Source organism: Pteropus alecto, unplaced genomic scaffold, assembly GCF_000325575.1.
Source record: "Pteropus alecto unplaced genomic scaffold, ASM32557v1 scaffold21, whole genome shotgun sequence".
Taxonomy (NCBI): domain Eukaryota; kingdom Metazoa; phylum Chordata; class Mammalia; order Chiroptera; family Pteropodidae; genus Pteropus; species Pteropus alecto.
The window spans coordinates 16181339-16188249 of record NW_006436282.1 but is presented as its reverse complement, the minus strand read 5'-3'; positions in this window follow the sequence as shown (position 1 = coordinate 16188249).

The following is a 6911-nucleotide window of genomic DNA, read 5'->3' as shown; positions in this document are numbered from 1 at the left end:
AAAAGGACCATGGTTGGGAATAATGAGAGACAAGTCGAGGAGACAATGGCGATGTGCATATAAGGGGTTGGGGAAACGTAACACCTGGAATCTTCTTTCCATTGCCTCAGGGAGCCCATGGTGGAAGGTCTGTGAGCACTCCTAAGAACGTGTTTTGCACTGGTGCTAAATGGGTAGAAAAGGGGGTTGCCAAATGAGCTATATATGGAAGTCGTGCAAGGGAAGTTCTTATGCAAAATGACTAAACACGCTCCATTGCCCTGCCTGGTTACTTATAAAAGCTGCACTATGTGCAGAAGTCGATGGGAGCCCAGATATTTTAACCTCTCAGAATAAAATGATAATGAAGTTGTTCTAAAAGACAAAAGGCTTCTGGATCACCTGCAGCAGTTTATGACAGTCTGTCCCTGTGTCATAGTGGAGATAGTTTTAGTACATTCCCATCAAACATTTCCTATATCTAGCAATGACATTTTGGAAGTTGGGGAAGACTGGGTGACAGCCGCACTCTAAGGAGGGATGGAGAGCTTAGGGATGGAAAGGGAAGAGAGATCCGATGCAGATCTGGATGATCTCTATGCAACTTCCTAGCCACAAATCACTTATCGAATCACTGAATTCATAGGACCAAGATCATTATGCATTTGGGTCACTCCACTTACAGTTGAAATCTGGGACCTGCGGGGCTGGTGGTGGCAGCTGGTCACGTCAGGGAGACTCCTCTACATCACAAGCACAAGAGAGAGCTCTGAAGTCACGGGAGACACCCCTGGAAACCACAGCAATCAAGTGGGGAGGCTTACAGAGCCTGGAGAGGGGAGCCGGGTTGCAGGAGTGCTCTGCTTTCTTCTCCTGCAACTTCCAGGTGGGTCCCTGGACACGCAATATGGAAAGAGACTTTGTAAGATTTAGTGCCTGACTGGCTGCACCCAGAATCTCATCCAGGGGAATATCTGCCTAATTCTAGCCTAAGGAGTAGAGTTTGCTTATCCATTTTGGTTAAGAGCGTAGGCTGTAGGACCAGAGAGTGTGTTAAAGTTCTAAGGGCTTGAGTTTCCTCTGTAAAATAACAATAAAACTGATAAAATTGTGGTGAGAAGCAAATGAGATAATGCATGTGCTGCAAGTTAGGTTCCTTAAGACACAGATTATGAGGCGGAGATTTGCATGCAGGAAGGTTACTGAGGCGTCCTCTTGGGATCAATACTTTTGGGAAGGTGAAGGTAGCATTACTGGACAGAGGGAGAAGGTGAACTGTGACGCAACTGTAAGAAAGGCCTCACATGGGTGCAGCGTCATAGTCCTTCAGAATTATCCTAAATTGAGACAAAGGGGGTCAGTCTTATATCTCCACGTTGACCAGTCACTGGATGCGAGCTGTCCCCCAGGAAGAAGGTATGATCTCGGACAAAGAAACTTCATCAGAGGGCAATGCCTGCAGAGGAATGGATAGCTGATAGCTGTTACCAACACTCCCAGCAGGTGAGGGGACTGAGTGTTTGAGCCCTGAAGGAGGGGAGGCATCTAGGCGATGTACCGCACATTCACTGTAGTGTCCTCTTTGCGCCTCAGTTTTACTTGTTTCAAATAATAAGTTCTGGGAAGCTCTTCCAGGACTCTGGTGGGCTTCTTTTCTTGGGGAAGATGAATAGAAGGAATTAGGACCTTTACCACAGCAGCTGCTCTTGAGGCTGCAACTGATACTTACTGTCTTCCTTCTTTACTATCCACTGTAGCTTCTCCATACCCTTCTCTGGTCCAAGTGGCTTACTTGGTGGGTGCACACTAGGCTGTGGCTGCTGTATTTATCCATTTTCCATTAAGAGACACCAAGGGGATCACCTGGGTACCAAGCACAGTCTTTCCTGTTCCCTATGTGTAAAAGCAGCTCCATCACTTCCTGATTTTCAGGGTCCATTTCTCGTGCCAGAATGTTGACTTCTTTCCTTTTCTATTCTCTTGGTATGAAGAACGTGAAGTAACTGGATGGCAGCCATACCTTGTCATTTAATGGGAAACTTAATGTGTCCACTGGGGGAAAAAGGCCACCAACAATGTTGTGAGCTTCTGAATCTTTGTAGGATTTTTCTCCTCCCATTTGAAGGGCGTGTGTGTTACCAAGGCCTCCAACATACTTTTCAGTTCTTGGTTCTCAGGTTCTAATAAAATACTGTCATCAGTAGAGTAGATGAATAGAATATGTCCTATAGGATGTCCTCGTGGCCCAGGTTTCTTTGGATTATACTTTGACAGAGGGCGAGAGAGTTAAGTCAGCCCTGAGGCCAGGCTGTAAATGTATACTGTTGTCTGTCCCAGGTGAAGGAAAGCTGTTTCTGATCTTCCCTTCTGATAGAGATGGAAAAGAATGCATTTGTTAGATCCATAACTGCAAACTATGTACCTGAGGCAATGTTCATCTATCCTAAACAAGATATCACATCTGGCATCCCCGCTGCAACTGGAACTAGTGCTTAGCTGAGTCTGCGTCAGTCCACAGTCATTCTCCAGGATTGGCCTGACTTCTGTAGAGGCCAGACTGGTGGATTAAATGACAATGCGATGGGATCACCTACCCTGCATCCTTTAGAGTTGCCATTCCCCTTGGGATATGATGCTGTTTTTGATTCACTGTCTTGGCTGGAGTGGGATAAAGCAGTTTCAGAGGTTTCCGCTTGGCTTTCCCACTATGATGTGTGGGATTTTTGCCAAGAACCAAGTATGTCCATTCTAGTTATATATTCAGATACAGAGAAAATGACTTCTAGATGGGTCTGAGGAACCAGTGACCAAGGCCAGGTTCCCATGTATTAATTGGCCCCCATAAGCTCCCACTCTAATGGGAGTCGGAGTGTGTATATTGCTTTGGATCCCTGGGTTTCAGTGTTGATCTGTGTCCTATGTCCAACTGTCCTCAAAATGCTTAGGATTTCCCCTTTTCCAAGTAGACGATGACCTGAGTAAATGAGCATAGATTCCTCTAGGGATGGATTGGGGTCATCATTACTATACTACTTACCAGGTGTTGGAGGCTCCTCCCTCCTGGGGACCTTGCTTTTCTTTTAGTCAATAGGTTTCAGGTCAGAACACCAGTTCAGATCCAGAAACTGGACTAGGGGTCATGACTTTTCGTTGGGTTGCCCTTAGTCTCTTGACCATTCATCCTTGGTTTCCTTTGTTTGTATAGGTTGAACATTACCCTGATTTCCGTGGTAGAAGCGGTGCAGTGTAATCAACCTGCCACCAGGTAACTGGCTGATCACCTCAGAGAATGGTGCCATGTAGGGGACTCAGTGTTGATCCCTGCTGCTAGCAGATTGGGCACTCGGTTGTGGCCCTAACCAGGTCAGCCTTGGTCAGTGGAAGTCTATGTTGCTAAGCCCACATGTAACCTCCATCCCTGCCACCAAGGCCACTTTGTTCATGAACCCATTAGCAGTGACAGTGGTAGCTGGAGAAAGAGACATTAATATTCACAGCATGCGTCATCCCATCCACTCAATTATTAAAATTCTCCTCTGCTGAGATCACTTTTTGGTGAGTGTTTACATTGGGCACAATATCTTTGTTTTCTTGTCACCAATGGTCACCAATTTTCCAGTCATCTTCCTCCTAAGGCCCTGATCATCCATCCAAACCACGGCCACAACCTGTGGCCCGGTGTCTAGTCACGTGTCTGGTTCATTTCCCCTTCCAAGCAACATGAACACCAAGTGCACCGCCTGAAGTTCTTCCCCCTGGGAGGATGTTCCTTCACCACCGTCCTTCAGGGACGTCCCAGAAAGGGGCTGTAGTGCTCCAGCCGTCCACTTTCAAGTGGCACCTGAATATCATGCAGAACCACCTGCCAGCCGGGTCTGAGTTTTGTCTTCCTCTGTCAACTGATCGTAGGGAGCTCCCCCTGAGGCCATAGGTGCGGGCTGGGGAGAGAGAAGGTAATGTGGCGGGAGCGGGGACCGTGGGAACTCGGGTCACTTCCTCACCTAACTTACTTGGGCCTTCAGGGCCTGCTTGGGCCTGGTCACACGGATGCCACTTCCGTGTGTAACCTCTGTTCCCACCACCACGAGATGGAATGCTGTTGTGCATACCCAACTCTATGACCTGCTCGGTTAGACAGCGCCCAGTCCGTGATGGGCAGCTCAGGTTGCATGGAAGCTCGCTGGTTCATGGTTAAGCATCCAGTCTCTACTGAGGCCTGGGAGCAGACCAAGAGCATTTTCTCAAAAGGAAAGGAGTTTTCTGTGGAGGCCTATGCTCAGAGTCAGCTACTGGGACCTGTTAAAGTCTCACAACAGCATCCCTATCTGCTCCCAACCCTTCAAGCCCCATTGGATCTCCTGGGTCATGTGGCCCAAGTGGCAGCCTGGACCTGTCATGGAGCCTTCTCTTGCTCTCAGCCCCACTCAAAACTAGAAACTTTTCGGGTCACTCAGTAAGTAGCCAGAGTAACACACCCGAACAAAGGAATATGTTACCTCTAAAATCTAAAGAAGCCCACTAGGCATTGTGCCTCTTTCTTGGTTATAGGAGGGGCCAGATGTAACAACATGCCCTTCACATGAGAAGGGATATCTTAACGTCGGGGCCCCATACTACTAGATCCCTATAAATTTCGCTGAGGAAGAGGGTTCCAGAATCATAGCCATATTTATTTCATAGCCTTTGGTATGCAAATGTCTTACCACTGAGACTGGAGTAGTTGCTACTTCCTGCTCACTAGGTCCAATCAGCACAGCGTCACCAAAGTGATGGAGCAGTGTGATATCTTATGACAGGGAGAGGTGATAGGGATTCCTCTGAACAAAAATATGACATAGGGCTGGAGAGTTCATATGTCTCCGAGGTAGGACAGTGAAGGCGTATTGCTGGCCTTGCTCACTGAAAGCAAACTGCTTCTGGCGAGCGTCATGGACAGGAATGGATAAAAAGGTATTTGCCAGAGCAATAACTACATACCAGGTACCAGGGGATGTGTTAATTTGCTTAAGCAATGAAACCACGTCTGGTACAGCAACTAATTCAAGTCACCACCTGGTTAAGCTTATGATACTCCACTGTCATTCTCTAAGATGCACATGTCTTCTGCACAGGTCAAATAGGCAATTGAATGGGATGTGGTGGGACTCACACCCGCTGCATCCTTCAAGTCCTCGATGGTGGCATTGATCTCGGCAGTCCCTCTAGAATGTAGTACTGCTTTTGATTTCCTGTTTTACTATTTTCTTAGGTAGAGACAGTTCTAGTGACTTCCACTTGGCCTTTCCCACCCAGATAGCCCTCACTCCACAAGTCCAGGAACCAATGTGGAGATTCTGCCAGCTACTGAGTATTTTATCTATTCCAATTATGCATTCTGAAACTGGAGAAATAATCATGGGATGAGTTTGGGGACCTACCGGGCCCACTGTGAGAGGGACCTGAGCTAAAACTCCATTGATCCTCTGATCTCCATAAACTGCTACTCTACTTGGTGGGCCACAGTGACATTGGGGATATCTTAGAACTAGCGTCAGCTCAGAGCCAGTGTCCAGTAGTACTTGAGAAGTCTAGTGATATTCTTTTCCCCAGTGCAGTTACCCTGGTAAAAAGTCATAGGGCCCTTTGGGAAAGGCTGAGAAAGAGTAACACTGTAAATTTTTGGTAGTGTACTTTCCTCAAGGGGACCTGGCCTTCCCTTCACTCAAGGGGTTCTAGAATCTCTAAACTGGCTCAAATGTGGGAATTGATTGAAGGATTCTGACTTTACTTAACTTAGAATTTTTCTGCTTATACAGATCAAGTAAGAATTTAGTAAGCTTCCTATCAATTTCACTTCTGGGAAGACTATGATCAACTAGCCAAGGCCGTAGGTCTAGGGGAGCTGGACTATTCTGGTTGCTGTTTTGATTCTGCTGTCTATTATAATCACCACACCCATGTTGCCTTTGGCTGTTGAGTGCTGCCACTTGACCCCTGCCACCTCAGAGTCCAATTACTTCCACCGAATTTATGTTTCCAGTCAAGGAGCGCCTTGACAGTCCTCACCGCAAGATCTGGCCGACAGAGAAGAGCAACCATTGAGCCCTTTAAGGATGCTGGGACTCCCCTCGCAAACCTATTTCTCACGGTCATGTGACAGGTGTGTCTTCAGGACCCTCCAGTGTGGCTGAGTAGATCTTAAATGCCAAATCCACTCTAACATTCCGATCTCTCTAAACCTCAGAATCTCTTCCTCTATCTTAAATCAGGTAGGTCAGGCATTTCCCTCCATTTCACTCACTGTGGGCCTCCTCTTGGTCCATGGTTCAGCCCACCAACCAAATTCTGAGAACTTCTTCTAATTCCTTCAGCCGTAACGTTAAACACAGACTCTCTGCTTAGTGGTCTATATTCATAAATTTGGCCTGATCCAACTTTACATTCCTTCCACCATTATCTCACACCCTTAATATCCTTTCCTACTAAACAGTCCCCTCACTTCTATTTGTATAAATTAGAAAACTCAAGTAGCTCTTTTGGAGTGTGGTGTGCTTCCACATGGGTCACACTTTCGACCTCGTTTTTAGGGGACTTCTGCGTCTTGAGGCCAGGTAGAGGTCTAGGAGCGAAGAGGAGAGCTGGAAGTGGGTACTGAGGACCATCGACATTGTCACTGTCGTGCGTGGCAATTGCCTCAGGGGAAGAAACATTATAGTTTCTTTGTGCAATGCAGAGTCAACCCTTCAGACTGAGGTAGAAAGGCCTGGACCAATGGGGGCGGGGGAGCTGCTGCTCCTGAAGATGGGGTGCCAATTCCCCTGGGGATAGGGAGGCTTCTTCCACTGGCAAAGAAGAGCCATCAGAATTTAGAGGCTCAATGTCCGTTGGACCTTGGAAGACCATCGCTTCATCATGGTCTCCTCATATGTCCCCATCCCAACTTGCAGGATCCT